Source organism: Rhincodon typus, chromosome 29 (genome assembly GCF_021869965.1).
Source record: "Rhincodon typus isolate 14 chromosome 29, sRhiTyp1.1, whole genome shotgun sequence".
Lineage (NCBI taxonomy): Eukaryota > Metazoa > Chordata > Chondrichthyes > Orectolobiformes > Rhincodontidae > Rhincodon > Rhincodon typus.
The window spans coordinates 14,436,996-14,451,941 of NC_063360.1; the positions used below are offsets into that span (position 1 = coordinate 14,436,996).

The 14,946-nt window shown below is 42.6% G+C and overlaps 1 protein-coding gene across 1 annotated transcript in view; it reads right to left on the minus strand.

Annotated features, from left to right (window-relative positions):
• The window catches only part of fbn2b (fibrillin 2b), a 193,163-nt gene that overhangs the window by 117,845 nt on the left and 60,372 nt on the right, over positions 1-14,946 (minus strand). The window lies entirely within an intron of this gene.

The following is a 14,946-nucleotide window of genomic DNA, read 5'->3' on the forward strand; positions in this document are numbered from 1 at the left end:
TGCATTCCAAACCGGAATTACTCACTGTGTGAAAAAAGCCCTCTCATCACGTATTTGCTTCATTTGCAAAGCACTTTAAAACTGTACCCTTTCGATCTAGATCATTCTATGAAAAGGAACAGTTTCCCCCTATCTACTCTGTCCAGATCACCCCCATGAGTTTGAAAATTTGAGAAAGAAATTCGACAATAACAGGGAAATTATGAGACTTGGTGTAGTGTAGGTCAGTGGGGTGAGATTCAAACTTCTCATTCCATCCTGAGGGAAACCAGAATTTCAGCTGGGACACCAAGGGCCTGGCAGTGATGCGGCCACTTCACCATGACAGAATGACCATGAATGAGCTAGTGTGCCTCCTAGTGACCTAACTGTGATCTGCCACACAACAACAGATCATAAAAAGGTGGTAAGGAAAAGCCAGGGAGCAACAGACTAGTGAGCCTGAAGTCAGTGATGGGTATGTTGTTGGAGAGGATTCTGAGGGACAGGATTTACATGCATTTGGAAAGGCAAGGACTGATTAGTTATAGTCAACATGACTTTGTGCATGGGAAATCGTGTCTCGCTAACTTGATTAAGTTTTTTGAAGAAGTGACAAAGAAGATTGATGAAGACAGAGTGGTACATGTTGTCTATACGGATTTCAGCAAGGCATTTGGCAACGTTCCTCATCGTAGACTGGTTAGTAAGGTTAAAGCACATGGGATAAGGGGAAGCAAGCCATTTCGATGCAAAACTGGCTTGAGGGTAGTGGTGGAGGGTTGTTTTTCAGACTGGAGGCTGTGGCCAGCGGTGTGCCACAAGAATCAGTGCTGGGTCCATTGCTTTTCGTCATTTACATAAATGATTTGGATGTGAATACAGGAGGAATGGTTATTAAGTTTGCAGATGACACCAAAATTGATGGTTTAATGGACAGTGAAGAAGCTTATCTCAGAGTACAACAGGGCCTTAATCAGAGGAGTGGCAGATGGAATTTAATTTAGATAATATGAAATAGTGCATTTTGGTAAGGCAAATCAGGCAGGACTTATACAGTTAACGGCAGGACACTGGGGAGTGTTGCCAAACAAAGAGACTTTAGGGGTGCAGATGCATAGTTGCTTGGAAGTGGAGTCACAGGTAGACAGGGTGGTGAAGGCAGCATATGGTATGCTTGTCTTCATTGGTCAATGCATTGAGTATACAAGTTGAGATGTCATGTTGTGGCTTTACAGGACATTGGTTAGGCCACTTTTAGAATACTGCATTCAATTCTGGTCACCCTGCTACAGGAAAGATGTTGTTAAACTTGAAAGGGTGCTGAAAAGATTAACAAGGATGTTGCTGGGATTGGAGGGTTTGAACTGCAGGGAAAGGCTGAATAGGCTGGGGCTTTTTTCCCTGGAGTATTGGCGGCTGAGGGGTGACCTTACATAAGTTTATAAAATCATGAGGGGCATGGATCAGGTGAATATTCAAGGTCTTTCTCCCATGGTAGGGTAGTCCAAAACTAGAAGGCATAGGTTTAAGGTGAGAGGGGAAAGATTTAAAAAGGAGCTGTTGGGTAACTTTTTCACGCAGAGGGTGGTGCGTGTATGGAATGAGCTACCACAGGAAGTGGTGGAGGCTGGTACAATGACAACATTTAAAAGGCATCTGGATGGGTACATGAACAGGAAGGAAGGATATGAGCCAAGTGCTGACAAATGGGACTAGATTAATGTAGAATATCTGGTCAGCATGGACAAGTTGGACCGAAGGGTCTGTTTCTGTGCCATACATCTCTATGACTGTGAGATCACTTCTCTATCTTCTAAACTCCAATCAATTCAGGTCCAGCCTCTTCGACTATTTCTTCTAAAGATAACTGCTCATGAGAAACTTCAATTATCCAGTTAATTGCTGAAATTATACTGGTAACTAAATCAGAGAATTGCCACAGTGTGGAAGTAGACCATTCAGCCCATCAAGTCCCTGCTTTTGCCATGGCTAATCCACCTAGCCTGTATATCTTTGGACTGTGGGAGGAAACCAGAGCACCTGGAGGAAACCCACGCAGACACAGGGAGAATGTGCAAACTCCACACAGACAGTCACCCGAGGGTGGAATCGATCCTGGGTCCCTGGGGCTAGCCATTGAGCCACCATGCTGCAATGGTAATATTGATACATTTAGATGCCCTTCATAACTAAAAGAAATGCCAATAACCTACTGATTGCCCATAACTGGTGCTAATAGGTGTAATGCCTTGCCATTGTATCTTTAATTAGTAACATCCTATACTCACTCATACACACACTGTAACTATAACTGTCGTCAGGCTACAGATTAATTTCCATTTTTAATAGGCTTCTTCTCTCTCCTTATCTTCTGATTCAGGTTCTGTGGGCAAAATGATAACTCTGAACTGGGATTGAGATCTAAATTTGGAGATACCTGTGAATGTCAAAACCAGGCAACACTACAATGACCAAATCAAGAGGCAGTGAGCTCAGTATCAAACCCAGTCATCCTAAAGTCAGCTCAGCACCAACATTTCCAAACCACTCCCTGGGCTTATTCTCAATAAAAGGGATCTTTCATGATTGAAATTACTGCACATCTGGAGATCATTCAGTCCCGCAGACCCTGTGATTGCACTGGTGCTCACTTTGCATCTCCTCAAATCATCCTTCAAATATGTAATCCGCTCCCTATCCAATAACGCTCAGTCCAAAAACTTTCCTTATTATTTTCCGCCTTGGTTCTTCCGGTGAAAATCGATCTTTGTACTTATTTGCTCAGCAGTGGTCACAATCGTTCAATTTCTAGCCCCAGTCACATTCACAAATTTGACTCATTCCTTCACTGGCGACATCTTTCTCAATACTGCCCTCACTCTCCATGTTTCTGCTGTTCCTTCCAGCCTCACTGGAAATGCTGGGCCTTGCTCTATTCCATTTCACTTTCCCACTCTTCACCAGCTCATAACCCAAACACACTGACCCTCCCATCGGCCTCTCTCTCACTTCCCCAAACTACATTCAACAGGCTTCCTCTATCCAGTTACCCTTTATCCTCCTGATAGTCACTACCATGGCTTCTCAGAGAGATACAAGGTGGTATTTAGTTGAGATGATGGAGCTCTTGGAGCTGACTGGAGAGATGAAGAAAGGCGAATATTGCCTCGTTTCCATAAGACCTGCTGAATGGAGTGCCAGTCGGGCACTTGGCAGGGCAGTAATGGACATTTGACTTGGTCAAGGATCAAGAAATCCTGCCTCCTCTGCTCCCAAAGCCAATGGTGACTGCTGCTGGTAAGTCCTCCATCCAAGGGCCAGGACAGTGGGAGGAAGTTGAGGGGTGTGGGGTTGATGGGAGGGGGCAGGAGAGGAAGGGCTGGGAGAGGATGACTCTCAGCAGCCACCCATTTGTCTTGCTTCCTGATGCTGGTTCCACTGATGGGGCACTGACTGGCACTCCCTGTCAGAAGCCTGCAATCAACCCTAAGACGATTTGGAATTTGAGCTTCCTGCATGGTAAGTCCCCCAACTGCTGCTGGGTTCATACCAGGAGCAGCACGGTGATGCCTTTCAGTGGACATTAATGGCCCATTAAAGGCCTAAATTGATGGCAGGACAAAAAGGCCTTCCTCACTGGATTTCCAAACCCAGACCAAATCAGAAGCCCAAATTAGGGAGGTAGTGGAGTCCAATCTGCTGCCCTTCTCTCTAATTAACTGTCCGCTCAATCCTGCTGCCATAACCTCAAGGCCAATAGGACCAATAGCAAATTGGTAGAGAGTGAAATAACTCCATGAAAGCCGGTATCCTGTCACCAAGTCACATTTTACATACATGTACATTGTATTTGATACTGACCCAGAGCTGGCTCCTAGAGTGAGCAGAGCCCCTGACGCTCCTGTTTATATCTTGTCAGCCAGGGCTCCCTGATTGGACCAAGTTAACATCCTCAATCAGGGAATGCATACTTTAAGAGGCCCTCCTGACTGACCTTGTTACAACCACTACAGACAGAAATCCAAAATGGGACCTGGAGTCTCTGCTCAAACCTTGTTCTCAGGAGTTGCAGCTACAGTATGAAAAACCTTAAACCCTCAGAAATGTAAAAAAGGACAGTCAATATTTATGGGCATGGGATACAATTAAGCTACTTTGCCCCTTGAGCCTGGCTCACCACTATATCTTTGCTATTTTTATCTCAACTGCACTTACTTTCATTAGTTTTCTATTTCTAGTAATCCAACTCAGGCAAACAATCTAACAATTTCTGCCTTTAACATTTCATTTCACCCAGTATCCAGGTGCTTTGGGGAGATCGTTCCAGATTTCCACCATCCAATGTGTGAGAAATTCACTCTTAAACTGTCCATAGCATAAATTTTAAGAATGTACCCTTTAGGTTTAGATTCCATGCCACGGAAAATTATTCTGCAGTCTCAATTATATTGAATTCTTTGATAATTATGAAAGACCTTGATTAGATCACTGCTCAATCATCTAAACTGAGAGGAATACAAACCAAATGTCTGCATCATTATTCAATCTCTTTCATTCTGGTGAATCTGCAGTTACTCCCAAGGGGAAGCTTCATTGCTCAAGACTGAACACAATATCCCAGATGAGTTCGAAACAAGCTCTGTACATTTTCTTAGAATCTAATCAAATTCACTGCTTTGGAAACCTCAGCTTTCCCATGAAAACCCTTTACCCTCCGAGTCAGGCTTTGTCCTAAAGGTATATAGTGGTTTGGTGATGATACAATAGTCCCAACAGTATTCTTCATGCCTGAAGTGTTTGTGCATGTGCACATGTTTTAAATATCGCTGGAAACACGAGAGAGCAGACGTCAATCACCCAGCTCCTATTCTAAAAGATAGACATTTCTTATAATTTTTAGAATTATGCAAGTACTCCCTAAAGTGACTCTGTTTTTAATCACTACCTCAAACTTTCACAAACAAACATTTTTAGTTAGAGCTTTCAAAATATTCCATTTCTAACAGGCTGGCATGCTTGATACATTTGTTCTTGCTTTTGACGTAATTCTTGGTCAAAAGCCAAAAATAATATACTTTTTTCTCTCCTGAACATTTAACTTAATTGAAACAGATTCCAATCATCTCTTTGTTCATTTGCCACAGACTGGTCCACAGATATCATCTCGAGTCGAAGCCAATGCAAACATGATTACATTCCATGTATTGTCCACTTGTGGATAGACTGTGTGTGTGTCCCCTTTCCTCTTCACACCAACTTCCAAGCCCTGCGCCACAGTTATTCCTCAGCTGTTAAAATTGTTGAAAACTCTCAGCATTTTGGATGCACTGTAACTGTTTGTGCTGTCACTGTTTCTCACCCAGACTCTTACTTTCACATGTTAATCTGCTACTAATTGTTTCTCTGAGTGGCTCCATTCAACATCTCCTTGCTCAGTGTTGACAATCCTGACACGATGAGCTGAGTTGGCATTCCTACGTATAGCTTCTTACAGTTTGCTCAGTGTGACAATGAGGGGCAACTCAAAGCATAGTTTCAACTACTCTGTTTACCCAAATATGGAGGGTTTGAGTTATAGGGAGAGGCTGAATAGACTGGGGCTATTTTCCCTAGAGCATTGAAGTCTGAAGGGTGACCTTATAGAAGTTTATAAAATGGTGAGGGGCATAGATAAGTGAATAGCCAAGACTTTTTTTTCTCAAGGGTGGGGGAGTCCAAAACTAGAGGGCATAGGTTTAAGGTGAGAGGGGAAAGATTTGAAAAGGACCCTGAGGGGTAACTTTTTCACGCAGAGAGTGATGTGTGTATGGGACGAGCTGCCAGAGAAAGTGGTGGAGACTGGTACAATTACAACTTTCAAAAGACACCTGAATGGGTACATGAATAGGAAAGGTTTAGACTGATATAGGCCAAATGTTGGCAAATGGGACTAGGTCTGACAAGGATGTCTGGTTGGCATGGATGAGTTGGACCAAAGAGTCTGTTTCCATGCTGTATGACTCTATGACTCTCTATGACTCACATGTAATCAAGCAGACCATTTCCTTTTGCACCTCTGTCTTGGGAACCAATTACCCAAGATGACCAATCATACCCGCTAGATTGAGCAATGGAAGACAAATAGTGTAAGAGAACAAATATATATTACATCCCAATCATTTCACACTCCATAAATTACTTTTATGAGCAGCTGCTACTCTTAGGGAAATGTTGCAGCCAATCTAAAAATAACAAGTATAAATTAGATAAGTGAGATAAATGACTTCAATGTTTTTTGTGGTGTTTCATGAGGGAAGAATTTTGGTCAAACATCAGGAGAACACCATGCTGTTCTTCAGATAGTGCTAGGGTTCTACATCCATCCAACAGACAGTCATGGTCTGCATTAGCTGCTCAATATCTGATAGAGGGTCATACTCACTGCATTCTGACTCAAGGATGGTCGTGTTATCAACTTGAGTCAAACTCACATAAAAGAGTGAAGGGTGAGGATGTGTGGGGTCTCACTTATTACTGTGAATAAAACTACTCTGGAGTCAGCTGAGATAATATGAAGGAAACTGACTATTCAGTTGTGTCAGAGACTATTCCATTTTATTTATTTGTAACTTGGCACAGATGGAAGTGCCAGCAGAAAACCATTTACTCACTTCGCAGAAAGAAGGGCATTGAAAAAGTTAAACGCAAAACTTGCACTCAGTGAGTTCCTTGGGCATGTAGTGGATGTTGGAATAGGCAAATTATGGAGATAAGATTAAAAGCAAACATGTGATAGCTCTGGAGAATACACTATTTCTTTAGTTACTTGATCAGATCACATTGAACCCAAATTGGATGGTGATCTTTGTTGTCATGAATAGAAAATTTACAACTAGAGTTCTGTTCACAAAATAAAGTGGTTGATCATTTAAAATTGAGATAGCAAACATTCCTTCACTCAGAGGGTTGTGAATCTTTTGAGACCAGCAAATGTTCAGTCATCAACTATATTCAAGAGTAAGATCAATAGATTTTTGGTGCTAAGAGAATAGGATTGATATGAAGATAGAGCAGGAGATGGAATTAAAGTACAGGGTTAGCCATGATTCCATTGAATGGAAAAGCAGGCTCAGGGATGGACAGCCTGCTCCTGCTGCTGTTTCCTCTGTTTAAGACCGACTCAAATTTATTCATCAGACATAGGACTCACCTAGCTATTCAAATACACAGAACTGCAACAACACTCATTAAATATTACATATTCTCCAGGAAACTCGACCCTTTTGATCAGAAACCATGAAAAGTAGGAACCAAAGAGCAGGCAATAATTAGTCAGCCCCAAGTGAAACATTTGCTTCTGCTACCCTTCCATACATCTCTCTGTCTCATGCATACAAACCTTTTAAGCTTCTTTCACCCACATTAGGCTAAGGGTCAATGACACAAATTCTCTGTTTTGCAGAAACTCTCTTTCCAGCCCTGATACAGTCGCTGTTTCAGAAACATACCTTAGAGACAATTTCCAGGACACTACCATCACAACCCCTGGGTACGTCCTAGCGGACTGATACAGTGTATACAGTCAGAAGGGTGTTGCCCTGGGAGTCCTCAGCATTGACTCCATTCCCCAATGCATCAAGTCAAACATGGGGGAAGGAAACTTCCTACTGGTGAGCTAAGGATTTAGTTGACATTTAGCTGTAGTATTCCGCGTGAAGAACTTCAAGTGAGGTGGGTCCAGCAGCTCCTGAGGATAGGGGACTTCATTCCTAGTTGGGTCTGGCGCTGGCGGTGGCAGTACGGCATCACAGCAACATGGATAAGGTGGGCTCAACAGCAAGAGATGTGACTCTGACTTTCGTCGGTCCGGTGCAGGCAGTGGTGGAGGAGAATCCACCCAGCAGAGAAAGATGGCACCCAGAGTGGAGACTTCAACATGAGTTGGGTCCGGTGTAGGCAGCGGCGAGGTGGGATGGTGCTGCAGGTGTTGTTGATGATGAGCAGGCTCAGAACTAACGGACTCTCTTTGAACTAAAACTTTCTTTTGTTTTCTCATTCCTAAGACTATTCAAAATGGCGCTGGATCATGGAAAAGCTTTTCACTGTATTTTACTGTTTTTCTCACTGTAAAATACACGTGACAAAAACATCATTCATTCAAATTCATTCATTCAGTCATTCAATGCCCATCACCAAGAGTAACTTAGTAAAACACTAGTGACTGAGCTGGCCAGCAACCACTAAGTTAACTGGATACAAAAAAATTACCAATCCCTTGCAACTCTAACAATGCAATGCAGCTATTGCAATTTGGCAAGGAAACTACAAATAGTTTACCTGATGGACAAGGACAGATCTGTATGTACAATTTTCAACATTGTGACTATGCATGAGATCACCAAGGTAGCCATGGTGGCTGAAAAGACCAAGAATATTCACATTGAGTAGGTCAAGGATTTATAACAATTGTACCTGGACAGGTTTAACGCCATAGGAGGCTTTAGAGCAATGCTGTCTCGTATCTCAGAGAACGTGCAATTCATCAGTTGACTCTCCTAGAAAATGCAATGTCAACGTACAAGAAATACTATGAGCTGGATGTTGTGGAATGCATCATTCACCATGTGGATCACCACAGAGGCTGATGTGGTTCATTTATGCGTGCACTATCGAAGGATGGTACAATTAGTGTGTGTCAAGATCTGAGATGTCTAAACTTCTCTCTTAAGGGATACCCACACAAGAATCCAGCACTGAAGTAACTTAATCTCATGTTCACAGAAGCTAAATTCTTCTCCAAGTTGGACACCAAACATGGATATGGGCTGGTACACTTAAACAGTGAATCTGATGAAGTCACTATTTTCACAACACCATTTGGAAGATACTGTTTCCAGAGGCTACCTTTCCATTATCATGGTAATGGATCATAACCCTGGATGTATAAACATACAGAACCTTTAAGTACAACATACAGTTTTTAAAAATGGACATGCAACCAAAGGATGACGGAAGATCCAATTTCAAATACTGTCTGTGAGAGAAGCCAATTCACAACTGAAAAGCTATCAAGGGAACATCAAACAGCAATCCTTCAAAGAGAGATGCAATTCAAAACAAACTAGACCATGACCTGCACTGGTTAAAGAGATAATGAGGATCTGACTACCTCTCTTCATACATAGCCATCTCCTGTAGAATATATCTGAAGTTGTAGACAGGCTCGTGTTTTACTATTCCAGTAATGTACAGTAGCAATTAAAAACCCTACAGCAGCCTACGGTCTCCATATGTTAGTGGGCTGATGTGATAGTGTGTATTAGTGTGCTGTGAAGGTCACAGTTTGAGGACAGCCATTAGATATACTTGTATTGCAGGTATATAAAGATCCTTGATCGCTCTGACTGCCATAAGCCAGACAAGCCAGCAATGTCACTGTTAAAAAGGAAACAGAATAAGCTTCTATCAGTAAACTTTCAAAGCCAAGAACCTCGAAATCAATTGCTTCACTACCAACAACAGTATCAGCTGGTATCACTCACCTGATATCATTCAACTTAACAGCTCAAACGCTCTACCATCTAATCTTCACAGGGACTGAATCATGTACCTTTGTAATGGTTATCTTGTTACTCAGTTCATTTCTAATCTGTTTGCATGTGTATTGCATTTCATTAACTGTTCCCATATTTGGTAGCTAATAAACTCAGTTTTTCTTTAACTCAAGAAAGCCTGCTTAATTTGGCCCTTTTTAGCACATAGATATATTTGGACTTGGAAAATAACCAATGAGTGAATGAAAAAGAATATCCTGTGCTACAATCCAGTAGCTTGCCTGTTGCCATATACTTTGGATCACTTTGCTTTTCTTTCTTTCTGCCCATTTCTAAGCTCTGCCAAAATTCTGCATTTTACGATGGTCATCCTTTCTGTACCTCCGACTATTTCCACCACCACCATGCCCAATTCTGTCTAAATTTACCTTCATTAGACAAATTGTCCACTTTCAATTCTCACTCTCAAGTTTCCCTAACCTCGTCTCATAGCCACAATTTTTAAAAAAGCTCTTCATCTCCAAATGTTGCTCTCTTATCACCACATTGCTACCTTGAGTTTTGCATCCAGCCTCTTCCCTCACATCCACATTCCCCATCCTTCTCCAAAGGGCTATCATTCTCCATCTCTTACTTGCTTCTAGTCCCGGAGTAGGTGCGTCCTATCCATTGATTCTAAAAGAACAATTTCAAAAGGTTGCCAGACACACAATGTGCCATTCAGAGTTAGGAAACACATTTGAAGATAGCAACGACTGCAGATGCTGGAGTCAATTCAGAGTGCAGCTGGTGGAACACAGCAGGTCAGGCAGCATCAGAGGAGTAGGAGAGTCGACGTTTCGGCCCTAGACCATCAGGCCTGATGAAGAAACATATTTGACCATATTTGGAGTTTTCATCTTCCAAATTGTGTGCGTGAATTTTGAACGTCATAATGAGTTTGGGCTGTACCAGCCCATTCTTCAACTGTAAAAGTCTCTCCTCCCCCTCCTGGAAGACACTGACTATAGTTGAGGTATGGTGTGTGGATTAAAGGTTTCTCAGCTCTTGAGTCTTAATGGGTACGGTTCCCTGAGCACTAACTCCTGCTGAATACAGTTCACTGGGCTTTGATGCTGGTTGCAGTACAGCTCCCTGGGTATCTGTCTTAATTTTAAAATCCTTTTTTTAATGGGATGTAGGCATCACTGGCTAGGCCAGCATTTGTTGCTCATCCCTAACTGCACTGGAGAAGATGGTAGTGTGTTGCCTCCTTGAACTGCTGTAGTCTATGCTGGGCAATGGTTTGCTGGCTACTTACTGTTATGGGGTTATGTTTCACAGACCCCCACTTCTTGCTGAAATCCCTGTGGTAACAAAACATGGCTCTCAAACTCAGTGAACACATCATGCTTCTGGACATGATAAAATCTTGATCTTGTCAAATTGAGCCTGTTGTTGTCCTGACCTTGAGGGCCCACACAGGCTCTCAAACTCCTTTGTCACTGCAGCCAAATTGAACCACGTTTCAAAAAGAGAGCAAGATTAAATGTTTTGAGTTGCACAATTACACTCAGTTGAAAGCCTCCTCCTAACGTTGCTTCCTCAGCAAAGAAATAATCCAGCTGCAACTGAATAACCTGTGCACTTCGGATAAATGGCTGATGACAGGATCTTGGCCTACTTACAGCATTCCAGACTGTGTAATTATCATTCTAAATTATAAAGATATATGACATAATTATTATCAAACTGGAAATGGATGGAATCCAAATTAATATGTAAAATGTCTAGTCATTTTTAGCAGCTATTTTTATCCTCAAATCTTTCAGTGATCAGGTTCCAGTCTTAATACAATGATGACCACTCACTGCCAACGATCCTACATCAAATGATCTGGCTGTGGTGCAGTTGGCATGACAACATCATAGCTCAGACCATGTCCATGTACACTGCAGTTGCATGTACTTTTATCACCATCAGTATCTGTAGTGTGAAATTGCTGCTGAAAACCTCATGTATGCCTGTCTTATTTCTAGACTCCCAATATCCCCTGTCTAACCTCCCATGTTTTTCCATCTGTAAAATTGAGGTCCTCCAAAAGTCTGCTACTTGCCTGCTAACTGCACCAAATCCTGTCAATTCATCAATCCTGTGCTGACCTGTGCCTATTCCTAGTTAAGCAACATGCTAACTTTAAACTCATCCTTGTTTTCAAATCCCTCTCTGGCCTCACTGTTCCCTATGTCCTCCAATCCAATCTTTTCCAGTCACACAAAGTATCTGTGGTTTCTTGGGCATCTCAAAAGCTTGTTGTTGCATGATTGACCTTAAACATGGAAATTCCATCCCTACACCTTTCACTTCTCTTTCTTTTCCTAAAACATTCCTTAAATCCGACCTTCTTGACCAGGCTCCAATCCATGGAAGTCTAAGACAATACACTTGAGGAGGACAAACAAGGCAAGGGAACACACAATAAATGATAAGATACTGAGAAGTGCAGAGGGACCTATGAATGCAAGTTCACAGATCCATTAATGCAAAAGGATAGGTGGTTAAGAAGGCACAAGGGAAACTTCCTTTAATGGCTGAGGCGTAACATATATCAGTAAGCTGTTTAATCTAGAACATATGAAATGTTGGTCAGACTGCAGACAGAATACTATACAGTTCTGGTCACTGCATTACAGGAGGAATATGATTGCATTAGAGGGAATACAGAAGAGATTTATATGGATATTGCCAAAAATGGAGAATTTTAGCTTCAGCAATGATTAAATAGGCTGGGATTGTGATCTTTGGAACAGAGGAGGCTGAGTTATCATTGAGGTGTACAAAATGATGAGCGTTCAAGATAGAGTGGATAATAAATGGACATGGTTCCTGAGGGTGTACAGTTTTAAAGTAGTTAGCAGAAGACAAAATGAGAGTTGAGAAGAAATTTTTGTCTGAAATTCATTGCCCAAAAGGGTGGTTGAAACAGAAACCCTTATTGCCTTTTATGTAAGGTTAAAAAAGTACTTAGGTATGTAATTGAAGTGCTGTTACCTACAAGGCACAGTTGGTTGAATGGCCTCTCTCCTTGCCATAAATGTTCTGTGTTTTCTCCATGTGGCTCAGTGTCAAACATTTGTTATATAAAATGCCTGTGAAGTGCCTTGGAAGACTTTATTATATTAAAGGCGCCACATGAATGCAAATTATTGCTGTTGCTCTAATCTTGAATTAGAAGAAGTCGGGGGACTGGGCCAAATGAAGCAGATTGAAAGGTGGGGTGGGGTTGGGGTTAGGGGGAAGGGTATGACTGACAAAGGAAAACATTCTGAAATCACTCTATTGAGGCCAGTATCCCATCACCAAGTCACTCTTTATTTACACGTGCATAATTCTTGACACTGGTCCTCTTTCCTCAGGGCCAGCCCTCAGAATGAACACGACCTCTGACACTCCTGTTTATATCCATCAGCCAGGGCTCCAGATTGGACCAGGGTAACAGCCCCAATCACAGCATTCATATTCTATCAGGTCCACCTGGCTGACCTCATTTCAACCACTACACGTTCTTGTGCTTGTCTCTGCCTAGCCTGTCCCAGGATCCCAGCCAATACTCACTCATCTCAATCCAAATGGTCAAGGAGAACCACGACTTCGACTGGGACAACACCAAGATCCTGGGACAGGCTACGCAGAGACAAGCACGAGAATTCCTGGAAGCATGGCACTCCATGAAGCATGCTATTAATAAACACATTGAACTCGACCCCATATACATTCCACTACGGAGGAAAGCCAGAAGTGAGGCAATCCATCGCAACGGACCCCAGAGTTTAAAAACCAGGTGGGAAAACACACCGACGCTTCATCAGAGGCTGCACTGAGGATGTTACCCAGCACGGTAACGAAACGTCTGCGGAACAACAAACCAGCTCGGTGAGCCAACCAACCTCATCAGCTTCTGTCTTTCCAGCAAAAACAATCCAAGTTTATCCAATCTCTCCTCATAACTAAAACCCTCCAGACCAGACAACATCCTGGTAAACCTTCTCTGCTCCCTCTCCAAAGCTTCCACGTTCTTCTGGTGGTGTGGCAACCAGAACTGCATGCAATGTTCCAAACATGGCTTAACTAAAGTTTTGTACAGATGTAACATGACTTGCCAATTTTAATATTTAATGCCCTGGCCAGTGAACGCAAGCATTCTGTCTGCCTTTTTGACCACCTCACCCACCTGTGCTGTCACTTCCAGGGATCTGTGGACCTGTACACCAAGATTCCTCTGTATGTCAATGCTCCTAACAGTTCAGTCATTCATTGTATAATTCGCCCCTGAATTTGATCTTCCAAAGTGCATCATCTCACATTTGTTCAGATTAAACTCCATCTGCCATTTTTCTGCCCAAATCTGCAATTGATCTATATCCTGCTATATCCTTTGACAATCCTCCTCACTATCTGCAACTCTGCCAATTTTGGTGTCATCCACAAACTTACTAATTAGACCACTTATATTTTCCTCTAGATCATTTATATATATTACAGACAACAAATGTCACAGCACTGATCCGCTGCAAACACCACTAGTTACTGATCTCCATTCTGAAAAGCACCCTTTCACTGCTACTCTCTGTCTTCTATGATCAAGCCAGTTTTGTCCATTTAGCCAGCTCACCCTGGATCCCATGAGACTCTACCTTCTATACCAGCCTGCTATGATGTGCCTTATCAAATGCCTTACTAAAGTTCAAGTAGACAACATCCGCTGCCCATCCCTCATCGATCATTCATGTCACCTCCTCAAAAAAGTCAATCAAGTTGGTGAGACAAGACCTTCCTCATGCTGTCGATCACTAACAATTCCATTCGCTTCGAAATGTGAATAAATCCATTATCTCAGTGTCTTCTCCAACAACATCTCCACCACCGACATCAGGTTCGCTGGCCTGTAATTACCAGGATTATCTCAATTTCCCTTCTTAAACAAATGATCAACATTGGTCATTCTCCAGTCCTCGGCTAAAGGTTAAAGCGGATGCAAAGATATCTGTTAAAGTTGTATCAGAGATAGCAGGAACTGCAGATGCTGGAAAATCTGAGATAACAAGGTGTAAAGCTGGACGAACACAGCAGGCCAAGCAGCATCAGAGGAACAGGAAAGCTGACGTTTCGGGCCTAGACCCTTCTTCAGAAATGGGGGAGGGGAAGGGGGTTCTGAAATAAATAGGGAGAGAGTGGGAGGCGGATAGAAGATGGATAGAGGAGAGGATAGGTGGAGAGGAAACAAACAGGTCAAAGAGGCGGGGATGGAGCCAGTAAAGGTGAGTGTAGGTGGGGAGGTAGGGACGAGATAGGTCAGTCCAGGGAGACAGGTCAAGGGGGCGGGATGAGGTTAGTAGATAGGAGATGGGGGTGCGGCTTGAGGTGGGAGGAGGGGATAGGTGGGAGGAAGGCA